The 21,943-nt window shown below is 38.8% G+C and overlaps 1 long non-coding RNA gene across 1 annotated transcript in view; it reads right to left on the bottom strand.

The window, feature by feature from the left end:
- The window catches only part of LOC136853423 (uncharacterized), a 36,110-nt gene extending 17,437 nt beyond the window's left edge, over nt 1-18,673 (bottom strand). Inside the window, exon 1 of the long non-coding RNA XR_010857453.1 lies at nt 18,421-18,673. This is a non-coding gene — a long non-coding RNA (uncharacterized lncRNA). The remainder of the gene's footprint in view (nt 1-18,420) is intronic.
- Between the last annotated feature and the right edge of the window lie 3,270 nt (nt 18,674-21,943).

The raw sequence follows: 21,943 nt of genomic DNA on the forward strand, positions 1-21,943 counted from the left end.
AAGATAATGAACTAAAGTCTTCGGAGTAGCAGCACCCCCCCAAAAGAAACTCACTGTCAGGCGTGATTCTTCAAACAGAATATAGTACTAATACGTATGAAAAAATATAGCAAATTAAAAGTCATTACATGATTAACAATATGATTACGAGTACATTTTCATTAAAACCAAACAATGGACAAGGGCAAGAATCATCATAAAAGTTGAGACTTTCCTGCCAATTTGTGAGAGCTCTTGATCAAGGGCTGTATACGAATGAAGAACGGTCTATAAAATTTGGATTTCTACTCCATTTGGAAACATTAACAGCAAATAACACAGAACAAGCAGCAACCACTCTAGTTAACAAGTGAACTGATTCAATTACCTGACTTAAAGTTTTTATTATTTTTAACCAGAACTAGAAAATGACTAAACTGGACTGCATTAATAACTAATCATTGAAAACGGCGAGGACCCTTTACCAATGTTGATTTGTTTATGAAAATTTAACTATAAAGCCAAGCACCGGGGCACTTTCAGCGTTTAAGACAGAGGAAAAAAGGGGGATTTGGAGTGGTTGGACAACAAGATGAAAGAAAGGATGTGGGAACGACGGTAACGAACAAGGCTGAAATATGGGTTCTGCTTGGAGCCGAAGGGACATAGCAAATAACCTTTAGTAATGTGTACAGTGCACCGACGGCACTCAAAAAAAAGTATATCTTAGTTTAACCAGACCACTGAGCTGATGAACAGCTCTCTAGGGCTGGCCCGAAGGATTAGATTTATTTTACGTGGCTAAGAACCAATTGGTTACCTAACAACGGGACCTACAGCTTATTGTGGAATCCTAACCACATTATAGTGAGAAATTAATTTCTATTACCAGAAACAAATTCCTCTTATTCTTCATTGGCCGGTCGGGGATTCGAACTCGCGGCCAACAGAGTGGTAGCTGAGAACGGAACCCGCTCGCCCAACGAGGAACTACCAACGGCACTCACACACCCACCCACCTTCGGAGCTTTTTTGCCAATGTTGAGACAGTCCTTCATACTTACCATGTTTTAATGGCAACTAACTGTAGGAGCGGGAGATCTTTCAGTCAGTGATGAGCATCAAAAGTGACTGGATGCCCGCATAGTATGTCAGAAACCTTGTTAACGATGTTACTAAATAAAGGCCACGAAAGTTCCTGGTTTACTGACAATTCTTTCTGATTAAGAGTCACATTTAGAAATATGTACAATCACAACACTACTGAGTTCAATTTTCATAATGTTTCCTAATCTTATCGATCTGGCAGACGTTCGTATTCGTTATGTAACCAGTATTGCCAACTGCCGATATTATTTACAGTTATATTATTAAAAAAAAAGTTTTAGACATCTTCAATATAACAATAATAATTTACCGAGTTATTTTTTCAACACCCAATCACTTCTATTTCCCAGTAAGTAAAATAAAATTCTTAACCTAAAAATTAAGATGGCTAAGATGACAAAACTGCCACTGAAAGACTGCAGTTTACAACCGCTCTTTATTTCTTCAAAGACTTTATTCCTTCAAAGACAGACTCGCAACACAATTAGGCTAACTGCTTGCTTGGCTGAGTTTTATTATTTTAAAAATTTTGGTAAGGGATAAAATTTTTTTGTGAAACGCAATTCTAAGCATATAAAGGACTGCTTTTTGTATTCTTATGACCTGCAGAAAATATTTGGTAAATTTATCCTCAATTTTTCTCTACAAATACAAAAAAATTAGAAAAAAAAAAATTCTGGGCTCTAAGCTGTGGAGAGGGGTCAGTGGACAAAATACAGCCCACATCACTTAACTTTAAACAGTACTATCCACACAAGATTTTACTTAAGGCTACTATACTCATTTTACCATTTAAATTTTAATTATATTATTTTCTTGACAGGAGAGGTAAAGGCATGGTATGCCATAGGGTCTAACCCTTTCCCCTTTGGTCATCAACTTACATGTTACAACAACATACTGGTATTGCTTTTCGAGGGCAGTTTATTGGTCTAGATAATGCTGGGTACAGAGTTAGAGAAACTGCTAAGCAGATAGGTGTTTCAAAAGTGTTTACTGCCCCACATATCGTTCAGGTTGACTGATTTTTAGAATTTAGGCTATCAAGCCAAGCATTTAGGCACTTTTCACCAATTAGCGCTTAAGCTCACGAGAAGAAAGAGTTGGAGTGGATGGACAGCAAGAAGAGAGGAAGTATAAATAAAGGTAGAAAGCAAAAATGCGATGCAGCTAGGGGACAAAGGGATACCATAAGTACCCTTTAGTAACACCCACACTGTAATTTAAGGGACCCCGATGGCACTAATCCCCTAAGGGAAGTATAATGGTTTAAAAATTTGGTACGTGGCAACATGGGCAACCAATACAGTAGAAAAAGCAATTACTGTAAAGAGCAAGAATGCTCCAGAGTAACCAATGAAAGTAGATGAAGCTAAGGTTGTGGACATTTGTGACCTTCCCTTGATCAATGCTGTGTTAACAGCAGTGTCACAGAGACTAAATGTCTCTTGCTAATCAGTTAAGAGAAGAATACACCACAATGGAGGATCCACCATGGGTAAGACTACTGTGGAAAAAGATATTAACAAAATTCTATTCCAAGACAATTTCAGAACCCCACTTGTCAACCTTTTTTCATCTTCACGAAACTACAACTGGCTCACTTATTCCAGTTGAGGCTGGGTTCCAATTAATTCTTCCTCAAATATTCAATATTCTGACTTCAATGGGAGCTAATAGTCAAGTAACTGACACCAAGAATTTTAATCCACCATCACTTACTAATTTAGATTAACTTCAAAACAAGGAAGAAATATACACACAGTAAAATTTAGATTTCTTATGTTTACCGCTAATGGGTGACTTAACTGTTGTGAAGGGACAAACAAACATCAGCCATTAATTTTTCTTTCCAATTTATATTAATATTCCTATTTCCTAGCTTCTAATATCTAGCTAGACATATAGGGGGAAAGAAATAGTAAAGTGACCACTTGTAGGATTTGAGAAAGAAAGAGGAAGATCAGACAAAATAATCAGCCATGTGCTTTTCTCAGGGTGCAATGTTGTTATGCTCGTGATCTGCTATATCCAGAAGGACGTGGGGAAGTTAATGCTATTCTTGGGAACCTACCTGGAATTTGAATACTGGTGTGTTAAAATGAGCCGTACAGTATTATTATCACCACCTCAGCTTCAACCCTAGTTGTAAAAACAAAAACAAAAACTAAACGCACAAGGGTTCCAAGAAGAAAAGTTGCCAAGCACAATAAAGGAAACTGAGAAGTAAAGACTAATACGTGAGAGAAAAAACACATCATATATACAACGACGTAAAATGAATAAGACGAATACAAAAAATTCACTTGTACCAACTATTCAGACACAAGATTAGGTCATTCCAAAATTTGGTTACAACAGGCCTGGGACTAAAAGGTTAGTGGGCAAAACATGTGTCAAAGAATTGTGATAAAAGGAAAGATAAACTTTCTTGATATTCTCTGCCTGGCAAAAAAATTAGTAGGTGGGAGAGGGGAGTAAAATCCTCAAGACAGGAGTGATCATACGATTGTCAATCGTTGGTTACCAATGTAATTATCTATACACACACTTGACTCCTAATTACTCTGGACTTGGCTTGCCAACCAATTCCAATGGTGCTTGGGAGTCTCAAACTTGCATTTAAATGGTTGTTCAGCAGGCACTTCATAGGTAGTGATGAAGAGGGGCTGATGATCAACAAATTTACTTCATATGGGTATCTTAAAAATTACTGCTTTAGTTTTCTCACTAGTAGCAAGGGAAGACAAATTTCTTTAACCACTTCTGCTGGCTGCATAGTGAGTTTTCTCCAAGAATGGATCCTATATGAGGTAAAAACAACAACAAAATATCTTCAAGATAATATCCAAACCAGGGATATTTAGACACAGGGCTCATACAGAGGAAAATTGAGAACTTGGGATTCTCTGCTGGAAAATGGCATAAATCTGTGAAACATTGGGGATAATGTGCTGCCAGGAGTGACACTTGATCATGGCTTACAGAAGACAACAAATACTTTCAACCTAATATAATGTCCAGTTTTAAACCACTACTATATTCCTTAGTCCCAGGTGTGCTGCTGTACCTACAGTGCTCAGTTGAGTACCATTTAGAAATAACTCAAGAGGGTGGCATTTGAATAACTTATTACAAAACATCAGGGGCTGGTAAATAGCAAGACGTTACATTAACACTCATAGATTTCTCTCAACTGGGGGTGAGATAGTATAATAATGTTGTAAGTTTTGTTCACTGCCTATGGGGACACTGATCCTGGCATTTACCTGGCATGCATCCAATACCAGGCAGTGCCCAAGAGTTAGGAGACTTAAGGGCAGGCTCTATTTGATGATGAATGGCAACAGAAATTTAGCAATAAATGAGAGCTGGAATTCCATGGTTTTCTAAATCTGTCAAAGAAAGGAAAGCTCTCTTCTAATTTTTTTGAGTTCCAATTATTTGGATCTCTACAGCATTTTCGAAGGCGAGCACCAGCTGTTGAAAAATAACAAGGGGTCCACTGCCTGGCAAGTGGCACTGGAGGCGCACGAGTGACATGGTGTCACTAGTCAAAGACTTTACAGAGATGCAAAAGCACTAAAAAATTATGCTCTCACTTATACATGCCTGTGTGGTCTCCATTTTGCCAAAAATAATGGTACCAGTCATGCTTTGTTATAAAGTGGTTCATCCACTTTTCTTGCTGATTGACAAATACACTACAGTAATCAGCACCAATCATTATACCAAAACCACCAAGAGTATTAAACTAGATATGATGGTCTGTCAATGAGATTTCTTTACTTCTTAGCTTCACTGCAATGTTATGTGAACCAGGAGTGTGTACAAATGCAACTACATGCTCACCACGGCATTTATCAAACGTCTTCTGTATCCCGCCAGGACACATTGTTGCATCACATCAAAGGTACGAGTCTCATCATCTGAGCTAGTAGCCAACTTGATCTACATTTACTCTGATGTAAGAAAGCAAGCAGGAATGGAGATGGAGTAAAATGTAAGAGAGCCGGTGCAGCTAGAGGCCGAGGGGATACTGCGAACATCCTTTAGTAATGCCTCCAGTGCACCACGAGGTGCCGTGATGGCACTATCCCTCTAAAGAGCCTCCAATGCAGTTGATACATCTCAGGATCTAAATTAGAATTTTGAACACCTACCATAACTTAGCCAATGGTAAAAAAATATATTTATATTTTGCGGAGGTTACTGAGGGGAAGTTCACTTGGATTCAAAACCCATCAATCCCAGGCTCCATGAAAATTTCCTTCTCCTGAGAGCGACATTAGACTGCAAAAATTTACCAGCATGGAACTAACAGAGTTTTTAATAATACAAGATAAAATTCCGCTGCTATGTGCAAAAGCTCTGCGATTGACTGACTGATGAAATTTAGGCTGTCAAGCCAAGCAGCAAAGATTCTGCAAACACTAATTCCACCTGCAGTGTCATCTTTGCAAAGTTGGGTCTACTTTAATTCCAAGATCTCCGAGAAATGTGAACAATGGGCTCAAAAATCTCGCTAACAATTATGATTTCTCAGACAGCAAACAAAACTTTCTTGTTTTTAGAAATTGTGCATTTCCTAAATTTTTATACTATGTAAATGCATTTCTAAAATTTTTTCTGTATTTGTAAACTATGGAAACATTTAATTTGCCCTAAGGAATTTGTGAACCGAAAAGGTTTGGGAACCACTGATACAGAACACTAGTGTTTCTTTTCCACAGTCTCCTTGCATGAAATTTGAAACTAAGTATAACTGTATTAAAAATTTCTAAAATGTGAATATAAAGTATGTAACTTATGTTCGGAATAAGGACTCTTGCACTAAGCAGTATGAAGAGGGCAAGAGAGATGGCCAGGTGTGCCGTCCCCCACCCACCTTCATCCCCACCATGGACTGAAGAGAATCTGGCTAACCAAGATAGCTTGAGTGGAGACATGTGAGAGATAAATTCTTCAAGTGAGGCGAGAGAAGAGGTGTCACTAACAAGTGCTTTTGCAAATGCTTCAGTAATCAAAGAAATTATATGCAATGGCAATGTAAAACCAAGTTGGATTTTAAAACTGGACTAAAAACCGCCATACGTTCAACGATCAGCATTACCCTTGCACCCCACTGTCTGCGCATTAATAAAACGAAGAATATTGGAACAACGATATGAGGTGAAAATTTATAATCATTTGACGACCAACGTCTCTTGAAAGAACGAGGAGGAAAGTTTGAAGACGTGGAAAACGTCCACTTTTACATGTGTGAGAAAATAATTGTTTCAAGAGCACATCATCTCGGTCGCAAAAGTGGAACCACTGCCAATTAAGACGAGTCAAAAATAAACTTTCGTGCACGAAGTAATGCGCAGAAACCCCTTGTGTTATTGGTGAATATTCACATTACGGTTACTTATCGTGCAGAGGTCAATGGAAAAGGTAATCTAATGCATCCAGCCCAGGCCTGATGGAAACACGAAAATAGTAAAAGAAACTGCAAGGGATTTAATTTCTAAGCAATGTATAATATTCTTTTCGGCTAATTTTAAACAACTGTTTAGGAATCCTCAAGGACAGCCACGTCTTATGCCTGTCTCTCATTTCGTTCATTTCTTCATCTAAGTATGCAAGGCTACCATTTATCCATTGATAAGAAAGCTGCCAATTAACTTTTAATCAACGGCATGAGTAATAAAGTACATATACTTTTTCATTCGCTGGGTTTCCTTACATTTACATAGGCCTGGGATTTTATTAAATAATTTTATACATCTACGAATGGTAAGCTGTTGTTGACTTTTATTTCCAAGGCGAATTTTACTGATAGAACCTAATCTTTCAGATTATGTAAAAAGAGGGATTCGCAGCAGAGTCAACAGGGATAATACAACACTAATGACCCACTTACTGTAACTACATCAACTTGATGTTGGTAACTCTAAGGGATTCTTTAAAAAATCATGTATCAGTTGGATGATAGTGGCAAAAATCTGTTATCCATAGCCATCTCACCCTCTATTAATAAAATTCTCCAGTGAATGTTAGCTTAAATTATAAATACACAGATGCTCTAGTCAATTTTCTCCGGTGTCATGATTTTTTAACTTCGACATTAAGAAGAGTGAACATACCAAACGGGACTTCTTTAGAGTGAGCACATGTCAAAATTAACTGAACGGGTACCATTCACAGTGCAGTGCTTATCTTGATGATAAGACATGGTTAAGCCCTCTCTGATAACGTGTGTAAGAAGACCAAAAGAACTTAAATAAACTGGTAATTTGTTGTCGATTTTTTGTCAGTTCAATAACACACATACAAACAACAACCGCTAAGCACCTGACTGATAAGTGACTGATTGTTTATTTTTTGATAATCAATGCTCCCTATCCAATGTCATTATCCGATCCCCTATGAAATTCAAACGATCTCGGCATATCTTTATTCTGAATTACAGTATACTGAACACTCCTATAACCTAGCTGTCTCGCCTGGTTAGAGACTACTATATACAGTATATGACAAAGATGAGGATCTAGTGGTGAACTTAATCGAGAAGTTATTTTCTATTCTTTAACAGTTTCTCCAGTTCACTTTTGAAAGGTTTAAAAGGTCATATGATATAATACGTGTGTGAAATAAGGACCTTGAGTAGCACTGACCAATGGCCCTATAAAAGTGTGATTAAAACCCTCCTTATATAAGGAGAAATATAATGTTAACTTCAGTACTTATGCAGCAGCAGCACGTCACAGAAGGAAAACGTGGAACTGTCACTGATCAAAGAATCACTCATGAAGCAAATACACTTAAATGTATTTGTCGAAGTCAAAACACTGTTTTCTTCTTCCTAAAGCACACTGTAGAAATCGAGATATATGCCTATACCAGGCTGGACTTGTGACTCATCATTAACCGTGGGTTAATATTTATGCGAATATCAACACCTCTCATATTTCAGAATTTATAACAGAGACTATGCACTTCGGACACTCCTACTGTACAAGTATTGTTTGAATGGATTGTGAATTTGTGACGCCCTCACAGCAGGCGCATTTTACAGTTAGCATTCACGCAAGTGTATGTAGAATGCTCATCTTTAAATTACAAGTTACATATAAAAAGCTTTATAATGATACTTTACATTTACCCATGCATATTTGTTGAAAGAGGAACGAGTATAAGATTTTCGAATACGATCTATGATATAGCCTAGCTATTTAAGTGTCATAACACGCATAATTAAAGCAAATTTCTGGCTTATTAAGCCTTTATTTCTGTATTCTATTTCATATTTATTTTCAGTTTGATAAAGTTTATATCAAGTTTTTAAGATATGTACCAATTTTTCAACTTGTAAATATATTAACTTATTTTCGGGATAAAAGTTTTAAATTCAATACAGGAGTAGCTATTGTCCATATTTGACCACTGAAATAGCGAAATCAGCCTATACTACTTTTAGTAATCAAATTTTACCAAAATTAAAACTAGTTTTAAAAATAATATTGACGATGACTGTCAGTGGACAATAAACACTGAATATGTAATGTATGTTCTTAAGCCCAAGTAGAAATCCTTGTGAGTTACAGGATTTACTTACTCATGACAAAGCTTTTGTTGTATGTATATGTCAAGTTATAAGTTAACAATGACTTCCAACAGACACTACACAATGAATAAAAGCGTATAAAAAATACCTTTCTGTACAAGACAGGAGATACATAAACAAACATAGGCCTACTTATGAAATTTTACTTATACTCCGCTAACCTCGACAACAAGTTTTCTTGTTTACAATTAATAACCTACTACTTTCATCTGAAAGACGAGTTCAATGCTGTTTAGTCTATAATGCTTATTATACAATTCAATGTCAGTTAGTAAATGAAAAAATGCCGACATACTTTTGTAATGGTCAACATGACAATTTTCAAACCAGTTCCAGTACAATCTTGAACCTACCTACCATATTTTCCAGCATGCCAACACGAATATTTACCTGAGAGGGTGTCATTATAAAACATCTAATCCTATGACACTACTGGTATTAGCACTACTGTTACTATAACATTTGTCAAGTATGAAAAATGTTCACTGTCAGAAATCGTCAGGTTACATGACATGCCCACTCTCCAGCTGAACTAAAATGACATTTAACACAATTCATAAGAGTTTAGTTTTGCAAAAACAATATACTCGCCTTTCTTTGTTTTTTAGGAAGAGGAAAAAATTAATGCTACTGTCAACCAAAGGCTGCACATTATGCATCACCCACACTAACATTCCGTGTCCACTGTGAAGCACCACCGTCTATGATCTAAAATGACAGTGTATGAAGTATACAGTCTCTTTTGTAAGGCCTCTGTGTCCCTTTTGGTACACACATTACACTATAGAGAACTAGAGCATTATGTAACCTCATATCATACAGCACAACCAAGAAAATTCTGAAAATCTCTTGGATAAACACATTTTGGATAAACACATTATGTAAAATTTCTATGAAAAAATCATTGACACTTAAATATAACGAGATGTAACACAATTAAATTAACATTTAAATAAACAAATATACAGTATTCTCAATAATATACACTTTAATGAATTAAAGCATCTTAATTAAAATTCTAGAATATTATAGTATATGCTAAAAATCCTCAACAATCACATGCCTTCTTGGCCAGCTTAGCCAAACAGAAAATAGTAATAGCGGAACTATACAATTTATAACAAACAAAATTGAAAAATCTATTTTTCTTCAGTTCAATTTCCTGAGGAATCTGTACCAATTTTAAGCTTTCCCAGAATACCTTGCAGCTTTAAACTTGTAACTCTGGGTTGCTCTGGCCCACTTCATAATCCTTGGACTTAAATTCTTTCACCTTTGGATGTAGCTAGTGGCTTGTCGTCTGTCTGTATCACGCAAAATCCACTCCATAAATATATACAGTAGATGGAATCTCTTAATGACAAATATTGCTATGCATTCATTTTCAATTGTGCAGTAAATGTGCTCGTTTTCTTTAGTTTCCTACTTGTGTAAGCAACTGGAAACATGCCATCAGTTAACTCTTGAACAGATATGCCTCCACGTTCATCATTTGATGCATTTTTTCCTCATAATGAAAGTCTTAGTGAAGTCTGGCACTCCAGGCATCGATGCATTTCGTAAAGCTTGCTTCAATCCACCAACTGCTTTTTGTTGGGGTTCCTTCTGCTGCATTTTTTTGCTCACCCCTCTTCACTAGTCAGTTATTCACATTTGGGGACACATCCTGGATCTTCATTAGCTTCAATTCATCCATGGCTATCCTGTTACAACTGACCTTGTGTACAAGGAATTCTACTTCGCTATTATCATCAACACTTGGACAGTCAGATAATGTCCTGATTCCCTCAATCTCTGGAATATGTCCTCAAGTCCCTCTGCACATTCTTCCAATGATACTGTACGAGTTAAAATGCTGTCCACAAAATGGTCAGTGTTCTTAGGTCCAGCTAGCATCTTCATCACCCTAATGAAAGTTGCCTTCGAGTTCATCGATTCAAATGGCACCCTCTTGAACTGGTAACATCCACTCAATGCTGTGAAAGCTGTCTTCTCCCTTTTTTCCAAAGGAATCTGCCAATATCCCTTGGTCATGCCTAAGCTTTAGTGAAAAACTTGTTATTACCAAGCCATCATCACAGACTCAGGGTCTATCATCGATTCAATGTCTGACTAGTTATGACATTTATTCAAAGGTAATTCACACAAGATCTGTTCAATCAGTTTTTTCTCCCCTCACCATTACTAATGGTGAACAATATGCAGAAACTGAAGTCTTGAGGATCCCTACTTTTAGCATCTCAAATTCTAGGATCTGTTCCCTAATAGCAAACAATTTTTCCTCTGACTGGCTGCTCTGTCATCATCTTGATGCGATGCTCTCCTAATGAAGTCTTCCTTGGATTGCTCGTTAATGAGTCTAGATATTCTTCCATTAACTGAAATACATATTACTTCTGCGGTATGATGAGGCTGTTACCATGTTAACATCTTGGTGTGTCTCTTCAACCTCTGATCGAAGTTGTTGTGTTTATCTCGCAGTACTTGGGCTCTGGTCACAACTGCTGTGGTCTCACCATCAGCCTTTTGTTCCAGAACTGTCCATAAATCCTTCCCCTCAAGCTCATCCTTTTGGTCATCAGTTTCTACAGTATTCCCAACCATCTTAGCCCCAGCTTAACCCACTTCTCTGTGGTCCCCAACACGTGGAATATTTCTAAGAATAAAGTCATAGATGGAGTTATATATGCACCAGCATACAAATCTTTGTAACTGGATATCTACGGAAACTCCTATCAATAACTGCACATACCCCTTTCTTATCAGTCATTTCGTCCTTAGTTACCAAACTACTATGTGCAACTGCACTTGTACAACCTATAACTGAAAGAAATATAACTCTTTCCTTACCTACATAACACCTTCTTACTGATAAATTACTGTGCCTCTTCCTCTGCTCCTCAAAGCAACATGTTCCCATCACAACAGGCAGTTCAGCACCATCTGCCACTCTTCTCAAAGGGCAAGTCTGAGGCAGTGGTGGAGAGGAGGAAATTGGACTTTAATGACACTGGGATCCACCATACAGTTGCCTTTAGATGCCCTATAGGTTTGATAGTGACTGCATCTAAATTTTCAGATGGCCACATCTTCCATGTCTTGTGTTGGAAGGATGCCTGTTCCTCCCAAATCCAGACAGGAGCACAGATCTCTTCCTCTATAAAAAGACAGGTAGCCTTCCCACAGCCTTTTTGCTCTGCCCTGCCAGCCACAACTAGGAAATGGAGGAGGAGGAGGAGGTTGTGATGTTCAGGCAGACAGTCTCCACCTACAGCTGCCACAAGTAGGGTGAAGCCTGTCACACCACTGGGCAATGTGGCCAAGATAGGGGGCAGAACCCTGAGTAATCTGTGTCCTTTGGGAAAGCTGCAATATACCATTCAAGGACTGGCATCCATCCAATCATAACCTGACCCTCAAAATCTCTGGACAAGTCAGCAGAAGTGGAAAGAATGATGGAGACAAATGTTCACCCATAAGTTGGCACTGATGGGAGACAAAAGCCAGCTCCTTCCCTCCCAACTATAACAACCTCCTGAACTCCACCTTCTCATCCTCAGATGAGACACCTGTTATGGTGAAGTCAGCCAAAGTGTTAAACAGTCTGCTCCAGTGCCTGCTCACAGGGCCACGGTGCACAATCAACATTATTATTACCAACTGATGTAACCTGGGCTGTGCAGCCCCTTACCAGGAACAGTTCTAAGCCATGGTCTTCCAAACCATGCAGCTCCTTGTGTCTGGTAACACCAGAACTGCTGCATGGCAAAGGTGAATGGATATGTGCTACCATGTGAACGCAACCCTGGGAAAGGTGGCGAGTCAAAGGTAGACTAGGGAGCAGCATTATCACAGACAAAAAGACTGCCCTAGTATCTGTAAGCACCATTAAGCACAGATCTGTTACAAGCAAACTCCAATTGTGTGTTTCATGAGGAAGACGAATAGGAGGAAGACGAGAGCTTAAAGCAGTGGGGAGGTAGGACAAAATTTGTTGCTTCTCCTTACCCCTGGCTCATGTCTTGCTCATCTCTGGTACAGAAGGACTGGACAATGGAAGGTGTGTCATAATAATTGCTGTAGTTGTCCCAGTAGTGCCAAGGTTATGTAGACATTTCTCCCATGGGAAGTACAACCCCCATGGGAGGCTCAAACTCCTTAGTGGAAGGAGCAGCAGCAACAGTAGCAGGAGTCTCCTTGGTCTTAGCTTGGTCTAAAGGTGTTATGGGATCATCTTTGATAGTACTACTCTATCCAAGACACCATACCTGGAATGCAACATTAGTCAGTAAGAGTGGTGGCAAGTTGTGTATACAGGCCAGGATCAACTACAAGAGAGACCCTGGGTACTTGACTCATCATCAGAGAACAGAGTGTACATCACTCATCTTACTGCACATAGCTTTCCTGGACTGAGAGGGAGCAGTACAAGTGGATGGCATGGGAAAAGGCACAAGAGGAGCGAGGAGGAAGAAGTAGGATTTGGTTGTGTTATCAGGGAAGTATTCCCCTCATCCCCCCATGAACACTTATCCTTCTTCCACTTTCTACTAAACCTTTCCCACTGCAAGGGTGATCTCTTCACAGGGGGAGATAAACTACAAATCCTATCCGTACATGAAACTAAAAGCCTATGTGGGTCAACAATCAGAGGAGACAGGAGGCACCCAAACAAGTGATCATATCCCTCGCAATGTCTTAGACTGATAGACATAAGTCAAAGGTTGATTTCACCTCTGCCTAGCAGACAGGATAGTTAGAATGCAACACTAGATTGCAGCCAAAGAAACTAAAAGCCTATGTGGGTCAACTATCAGAGGAGACAGGAGGCACCTAAACAAGTAATCATATCCCTTGCAATGTCTTAGACTGATAGACATAAGTCAAAGGTTGATTTCACCTCTGCCTAGCAGACAGGATAGTTAGAATGCAACACTAGATTGCAGCCAAAGAAAAAGTGCTTAATGACAGCCAGACTCACACTCCTTAAGATCAAGTTAACTTATGTGTTACCAAGTTTCAATGCCTGATTTCAGCTTACACTCAGGGATACTTTTACATATAAGGTGTTCGTTGCTACATATTTCCTCTTGAAAAAACTGAGCATTGTTTAGGCAACTATAATTTTGCATGAGGAGTTAACAATAACCTCTTGATTTATCAAAATTTTGAGATGAGTTTTGGCTAAATTGAGGATTGCTCAGTAAACCATAATTGTGTGCACTGAATGGAGGATATGCTAAATCAGTAGTATACAGAAAGTAACTTAAATTTTTTACATTTGTATTTTCTACGTATAAAAACCACAGCATTTATGGTGTGTACGGGTATTCCTCAGCACAAACTAGAATCAACTGTTAAAATTTGGGAACAATGTGGGTAAGTGGAGAACCCCCCCTTATGTGCCATTACAAAGCAGTTTTTATTTGGCAACATGGACTAGTGGGGTGACTGAGGCAGGATTGCAATGAAAGGATCCAATGAAATAAAAATTTCTTAAATTTGTGGTTTCTGCACATGGGAATACAGTCTCCTTTGTGTAAGAAGTTCACTCCTTAGCTGGGAGGCTTTCTCTTGACTAACTTTCTGGAATCTCGCCTATATAGGAAAACCTTAGAGAACAAGTGTGATCCCTACAAGGGACGACAAGCCAGCAAGCAAGAAAACAGCTAAAATCTGGCAAATAAAATTGATGAGTTCAGATTACAGTTGAGCTCTAACAAATCCCACCCCTCGCCTTTGTTAGAGGGCAGCAGAGAGAGAGAGAGAGACATAAGCAAATACTCTAAGACTGGATGCTTTATTGTGTACGTTACCTGCAACTGACCTGATCCAGCATGAACTCAGCCTAAGCTGCTGCCTCGCAGAGGGAGGAAGAGAAAAAGTTAGAAGGAAGAGAAGTCAGTCACTCTACCATTCAATCTCATCCTTATGCCCTCAAACTACCTTAGGAGAGATGGTGTTCTGTCAGGGGGTAGCTTAGGTGATTACACTATCTACAGAGTAGCTACCACAAGTCCCCAGAAGTTAACCTGGCATTTAATGGTGACGTTGCTGAGGTAGAATGGGTAAAGGTGTCTGACAACTCCTGACACCTATCCTCATTACCAGTGCTACTGAAAAGTTGCTCCAAAATGTGAGGCAAGGAAGTTCCATGCCTCTGACTTATGGGATCTTGCCCAAACTGTAAGACTGTCCCTTCAGTGAACATATTTTAAGCCTGTTTGATTACAGCTCAAAGGAATAAAGAAAGGGTGTTCCTGGACACCACCATCTTGTGCTCTCCAGTACTAACAACTCCCTGACACTCTTACCTAAGAGGATGGGTTCTTCTTAGGTAAAACCTCATGGATTGCACCAGGCATAAAAGTATCTCATCAATGTTACCACCATCAAAGCCATAAAGAGAAGGAACTGAAAAATTTTCTTCTCCCATGAGGAACTGACAGGTTCTGGGTTTTTGCCACAAACTCAGGAACAAACAAGAGAAAATTCCAACACACAAGCCAGGCCATGTAACTCACCAATAGGCTTTACTGAGGGTAAGGCAAGCAGAAAGACAGCCACCGTGTTGGATCTCGGTTTGAAGATTCCCATCAAAGGTCCATGTGGTGACCGAGTGTGGTTGTGGAGGACAGGATTTATGCCCCACTCCAGAGACCAGAGCTCCTTACCAGGATAAGACTGCCAAAGCTACCAATGAGCATGGATAACTCCACAGAAGCATAAAGATCTAGGCCCTCTAGTAGAGAGAGAGAGATGTTTGTCTTGATGAAGGTAGGTGAGGAAGTCTGAGATCTGCTAAACAGGTCTGACCAAAGAGAGGCCCCTTCTAAGCCACCCAATCACAGAAGGTGGCCCACTTTCCCTGATACACACTAAACAAGAATCCTTGGAAGTACCCTGACTCTGTGCAGTCCTAAGAGGAAAGCCTCTTTCACAAGACCTGCCGGATAACCTCCAAGCATGTAGCTGGAAGGTATGTACTGACCGATGATACCTATGAGTGTGTGGTTGGTGAAGGAAGAATGGGCCATAGGGAAATCTTTTTGGAAACTTCGACCAAGAGTGCCAGGAGAATGGGAAACAGCTGGCATGGGGCTAACGAGATGCTACCAATGTCATTCTGAACCCCGATGTGATTAACACACCTGATCAATCGACAAATCAGACAGAAAGGCATAAATAATTGATGTGCAGATGAGATTTGTCCTATGTCCACACATCTAAATCATCCAAGAACAAAAGCATTTCTGGAACTGAAGAGTTGAAAGGAACTCCCCTGTCATCCAGACAACAAGCAGGATCCTCCCTTACCTCCCAACACAAGGGCACAGGCTGGAAGGGTGGATCACTTTAGTTTGACTAATATGGCTGAAGGGAATGTTGGTGGAGTCAGCCATGAAGAACAAAGTTTTTCCAATGACAACAGGTAAACAAGAATTACATGCCAAACCTTAGCTGGTTGTTCCTGTCATAACAGGAACTGAGCTGAAACCTCCCTGAGCTTGCTGACACAAGTCTGGAGGAAAAACTCTAATTATTGCCATGTCTGCAAGGATGTCCAGGTACTTCGTTTGTTTGGATATGAGGTCTCACTTCTACCATGGCTGGGAAGCCTCCTTGCTCTTTCCAGGGGAAGAAATCTGGGTAAAGACCCAGCGTCCTAAGCTACATTAGGTTAGGTGTGGTTGGTTAGGTCACAAGATACAATATTTTAATATAATGAGCCTTAGGGTCAATTAGGTAGGGGGTCATGTGGGTGAAGCTTCCAGCCGGGTAAGGACCATGCGTCCTTTAGCAAATTATTTTGTTGTGAAACTATCATTTAAAAAAAATATGAAATGAGAAACGGGGAGCCATTTGGTGACTAAAGGGAATAAAATTGCTATAGTAGTAATTTATTTCTTAATGATTACTGTCTTGGATAATTCTTCAATGACAAAAAAGAGAAATTTTGCAAGTGTGTTGCTATATCTACGATCATCTATCTGACGTCATGAATGGGTGAGCTATTTATAAGCTGCTTCTGTGATAAATGAAACATAAACCCTTTGTTCTCCAGGCAGCATGGATGGTCAAACCTCTTCACTGAGAGTCCTTCATGGTTAATCCCATAAAGTTATACACATTTTTTCAAAATATTCATTAGAAAAGCTGGAAGGAAATCCTGTTGCATAGGTATGTACAGCAATGCTACGTACAGCAGAGGCAACAAAAGCCAATAAAGCTACGTTTGTGATTATTTCCAAAGAAACAGCAGACATGGAAGAAACATTTAAAAAGGGACATGACAAAATTAAAGTATTTAAGGGTAGTACACCGGGTAGGGAGAAAGGTATAGTCAGTGTTACTTGTGCGGTCCAAGGGGCCCTTGAGGGTTAGGACACGACACTCTAGGATTTCTCACACCTACTCATCTCCCTACTCTGCATCCACTACATCTTTAAGAAATAAATTCGGACTTTTAAAGACCACTGACAGAAATGAAATAAAAAGCTTTGTCATTGGGGCAATTCATTATTTGTCTCTCAAAAGTTAACAAAAAGGGCTAAAATTATCCTTACATCCCATGTTGTTTATTTCAGATTAAAGGTATCAACGTATTAACTTTTGTAAAACTATGATAGAAGCACAGGTCTATTTACAGGTTACCAATAGACAAGGGAGGGCCAATGGGAGGGCGAGGCCCCTGCCAAGGTTAGGTAAAGTTAGGTTAAAATTCAATCCTCTTTCTCACTTATTTTGTGATTTCCCCACCCAAAATCCCTGATTTCCAAGAGTGATTCCCCATAATTTCCTACCAAAATCAATGTCAGAAATGTTAAAAAGGGAAATATATTATATATATATATATATATATATATATATATATATATATATATATATATATGTGTGTGTGTATATATGTATGTATAATTTCATAATGATAATGTTGCGATGTGTTTTTGTCCCCAGTTCTACACTGTTGTTAGATACGGAGAAGTTGGGAACCCACAAAAATCGAGTGGTTTGTATCAGCAATCACGACCAAAAAGTTATGATGTTTGAAAAAAAAATAAACTTAAGATATCAAAAAAATGCGGTCCTTGGTCGTTTCGGCCGTAAGTCACTTTCGGTCGTAACATCCAAAACAATGTAAGACGTTATGTTTATGGTATTTACCGTTATGTTTATGGTATTTACCATTATTATTTCATGTTTTACGTACATCCCCAAGGGGCTGGTACTAAACACGGCGCCCATTTTGCACGTAAACGTGCTTACGGCCGAAACGACCCGAATGCGAAAAATGCATGGTTAATGTATCTGGTGAGAAATGAATTTACGATAAAAATTATAACATACTTTTCTTGGGTAAACGGCATCAAAGCAAAAAATTTCGTCTCAGTACATAACCTAAGCAAATCCTTAATAACAGAAAAAATATTAATCAAATTACGACTTAGGCTATAGCTTAAAGTACGACAATACCGGGCCCCCACCCGACTCCATAGCTAATACGGCAAAATTGTAACCAGTAAACACCCCTAGGTTACGTTAGCTTGGTATTTTTGGGTTCTTTTACTCTAGATCTTGCTTTTAGTGCCCTATCATATTCTCGCCATTTTTGCACGAAAAACCCAAAATAGTTTTTCCCAAAAACGGCTAGGTGGAGTCTTTCGAAAGGGCTAGGTGAAGTCTTCCGAAAAATTACCCCATACTATCTAGTTATAAATCCTTACCTTTCAGTATCTAGAATGAATTTCTCGTATACAAATCCTGTGCCGTCGTTAGCTTCTGCCTATAGAAGGTATGCCTAGGCTATAGCCTACACACTTCTGGGAACTTTCAAGTTAGAACCACACTTGATCACAGCGTTAAATAACAACATTCACGTCTAATTTACTAAACACACTATATCCTTCACAATAACATTAACTCGGTGAAAAGTTCACTATGAAGAATGCAACACGTATTGTCAAAAATAAGTCTGATATATGCCGACGTAGCAACACCGAGAACTGACACATATTCCGTGGAAGCTTTAGGCTGACAAGGATAGTTCACTAAGAAACAACATTGACACCTAATCCATTATCATTTCGTCGAGAGCTGTGGGTTGTCATCTTTCAAATTTTAGAGGTAACGTAAGGTAAGGGCGTTTTGACACATTTAAATTTTTTTCCCAAAAAAGCAGTCATGTATGCTAAATAAAAATCAGATGAACGTAGGAAATAATTAGTTAACATTTTTAGTCAGTAAGAACTGCTTTGCTAAAAGGATGTTTGAATTGAGGAACTGTTTTGGACAGGTGCATCAATTTTTTTAGTTTTCTGTAAAAGAAAACTATTGAGATGGCTTTGTCAGTCCGTCCGCACTTTTCTGTCCGCCCTCAAATCTTAAAAATGTTGATGCTGGAGTGATGCAAATTGGTATGTTGATCATCCACCCTCCAATCATAAAACATACCAAATCGCAGCCCTCTAGCCTCAGTAGTTTTTATTTTATTTAAGGTTAAAGTTAACCATGATCGTGCGTCTGGCAATGCTATAGGACATGCCACCACCTGGCCGTGGCTGAAAGTTCCATGGGCCGCGGCTCATACAACATATACGCTGTACAGAAAACTCGATTGCGCCGAAGTAACTTCGGCCCATTTTTACTTGTTTCTTGGTTATCTCAGCTTTGCATCTTGTTAGGTTATAAAGAGCTCTAAATGGTATTGGTGTTGTGTATTCAAAAGTCCTTTTAATAATGTACTTTTAGAACTCACCCTGTTCTGTTATTAGAAAAAACTTTATTACTTTTGGTTATTTATAAAAAGCACTGGTGTAGACAGTTCATAAATCATTGCTAACACTGTCAATGGTAGTTAATTAATGGTCTCAGATGTGGTGTGCCATGGAATGAAGGATCAGTCACTCTTACTCAACTCAGATGGCACGTTTTTTGAGGGTGTTATGGCGATATGCCGTACCTGTAGGCCTAAAGAGGAAGTTAAGTGGAAATTAGGAGAGTGGGGAGGGGCCGTGGAGGACCGGACTGAAGTCCAGTATCAAAAAGACGAACTTTTGAATTTCATTGAAAATCTGGACACAGAAGCTCGTTTGCAAGGAAACAGATATTCAATTTCGGATACAGTATTTGAGACTAGTTTTGACAGGGAATGTTTATTTAACTGCAGAGAAACAAGCAAAAATCAAGCAGGATGGAATATATATATATATATATATATATATATATATATATATATATATATATATATATATATATATATTATATGGTGTCCTGTATGATTAGAAAAAGTAGTGAGAAGATTATAAGTAGGCTACAGAAGAATTTTGAAACCAGCAATGATTTACATGATTGATGAAGAAATCACAGGAAGCAAGATTGAATGTGGTTTCAATGAGAATGTTGCGGTGGATGACGAGAGTGAAAAAGATGATACAGGATAAAGAATGGTGGATGAACTGCAAAGGTAAAACCAGTAAAGCGAGGAACGGCGCTGAAGTGGTCTGGGTATATGGGAAGAGATGAGGAATATGTCCGGGGAAGAGTGACGGAAATGGAATTGCAAGGTAGAGGGCCAAAGGCTTAACGCTGGACTGCGGAAGATGAAGGAAGTTTTTCAGAAACATCTGCCCAGTTTAACAGTGAGAAATGCTGAACTATTGTTAAACTTGACCCCTTTATCACGAATCTTCAAATCAAGGTTGATTATTTTTTCTAACTTCGATAGTTCAATTTCTTTACATGATTAGGATTAGTGTCAATTTCAGATATCTTTCTAACTAAACAGTCACGTTTTATCATTCCCCAGTTGGCGCGACACTTTGACCACAGACTTTTCAGACCGAGATATCCAAGGCTGCAGCCCAACGGTCAGAGAACAGAACGGACCAGAATTTACAATTTAGGCTGAGGGCCAAGCGCTGGAACCTATTAGGTCATTCAGCGCTGAAAGAAAAATTGAGAGAAAGGTTACAAATGTGTAACAGGGGAAAACCTAGCAGTTGCACTATGAAATAATTGTTAGAAGAGGGTGAAAAGTAAGAAGGAAGAGTAAGAATATAGAATGGATGTACAGTAGGCTGCCCGGAATGGAAGGGTTGCACCTAGGGGTTGAAGGGACTAACGATCAGAGGGGCCCAGAAAATCGTAGGCTTTGAGACCACCTGATGCAGAGACGCCGTTAAGAGCATTCATGACATTACTATAACCTGGAGACAGTAAGAAGCTTGACATGATTTTAAAACGACTCGTTGTGCTAACGAGTAACATTTGAGCAGTCAATACACAAAAGTTGCTTTGGGGTCTGAGTCATTTCATATTGTCCTCGATATTGGGCTTGCAACAAAACGCAAATATTCATATCCATAGTGGCATATATTTCTAAATGTTTTGCTGCAGAAATTCTCATGTCAGTCACATTTACTGTCCAGTAAGCAAAAATTAATAAAGCAAAATAGAAAAAACTGCTCTACTCTGTGCCATGGGAAAACTTTAGAATCTAAATATTCCAAAATATTTTAACGTAATTTATATACTTTTATTCGTATGCATGTATGAAGATAAGTGCATTAAGTAATGATTACATATATTCTTTGTATCCAGCCATACTTGTTTGCACGCAAGTGTGGATTATTCTAATGACTCTTTTTACACCGACAGTGACTTGCGGTAGAAGGAAACAAAACGCAACTATAGTCGGAGTGTAGTATAGGAAATATGGTGGAATAAACCAAGATAGATCTTACTGCTCCGAATCAATCCTTTGCCCACGAGGCTAAGCATCCCGAGACAATTTCATGACATTTTTCGTAGTCACATCTGTATGGGAGAGACCATTTCAAATTCTTGAATGTTGAAAGTAGTCGAGACTTTCTCTGTTTCTGTTTTACGTACGAATGGTCACATTCTCTTCACTTCTCTCTTCTCATAGTTTTTATGGGGCTTAGGCTAGGTAAAAAAACACAGGGTTTCGTGGAAGAAAACAAGAGAGTAATTGAGCTTCAGTTGTACAGAAGAGGAGACATTTGTATAAACTTGATTTGGACTACCCTTATGTTTTAAACAGCTCCTGTAGTAAAGTTATTTTCTAAACTTTCCATATGTTTTCCATTTGTATCATTTTCTCTTCAACAGTTCTAAAAAATTTATGCTGCAAAATACATCACAGACTCTCTCTCTCTCTCTCTCTCTCTCTCTCTCTCTCTCTCTCTCTCTCTCTCTCTCTCTCTCTCTCTCTCTCTCTCTGGTCAA

This window comes from Macrobrachium rosenbergii, chromosome 27 (genome assembly GCF_040412425.1).
Source record: "Macrobrachium rosenbergii isolate ZJJX-2024 chromosome 27, ASM4041242v1, whole genome shotgun sequence".
NCBI lineage: Eukaryota > Metazoa > Arthropoda > Malacostraca > Decapoda > Palaemonidae > Macrobrachium > Macrobrachium rosenbergii.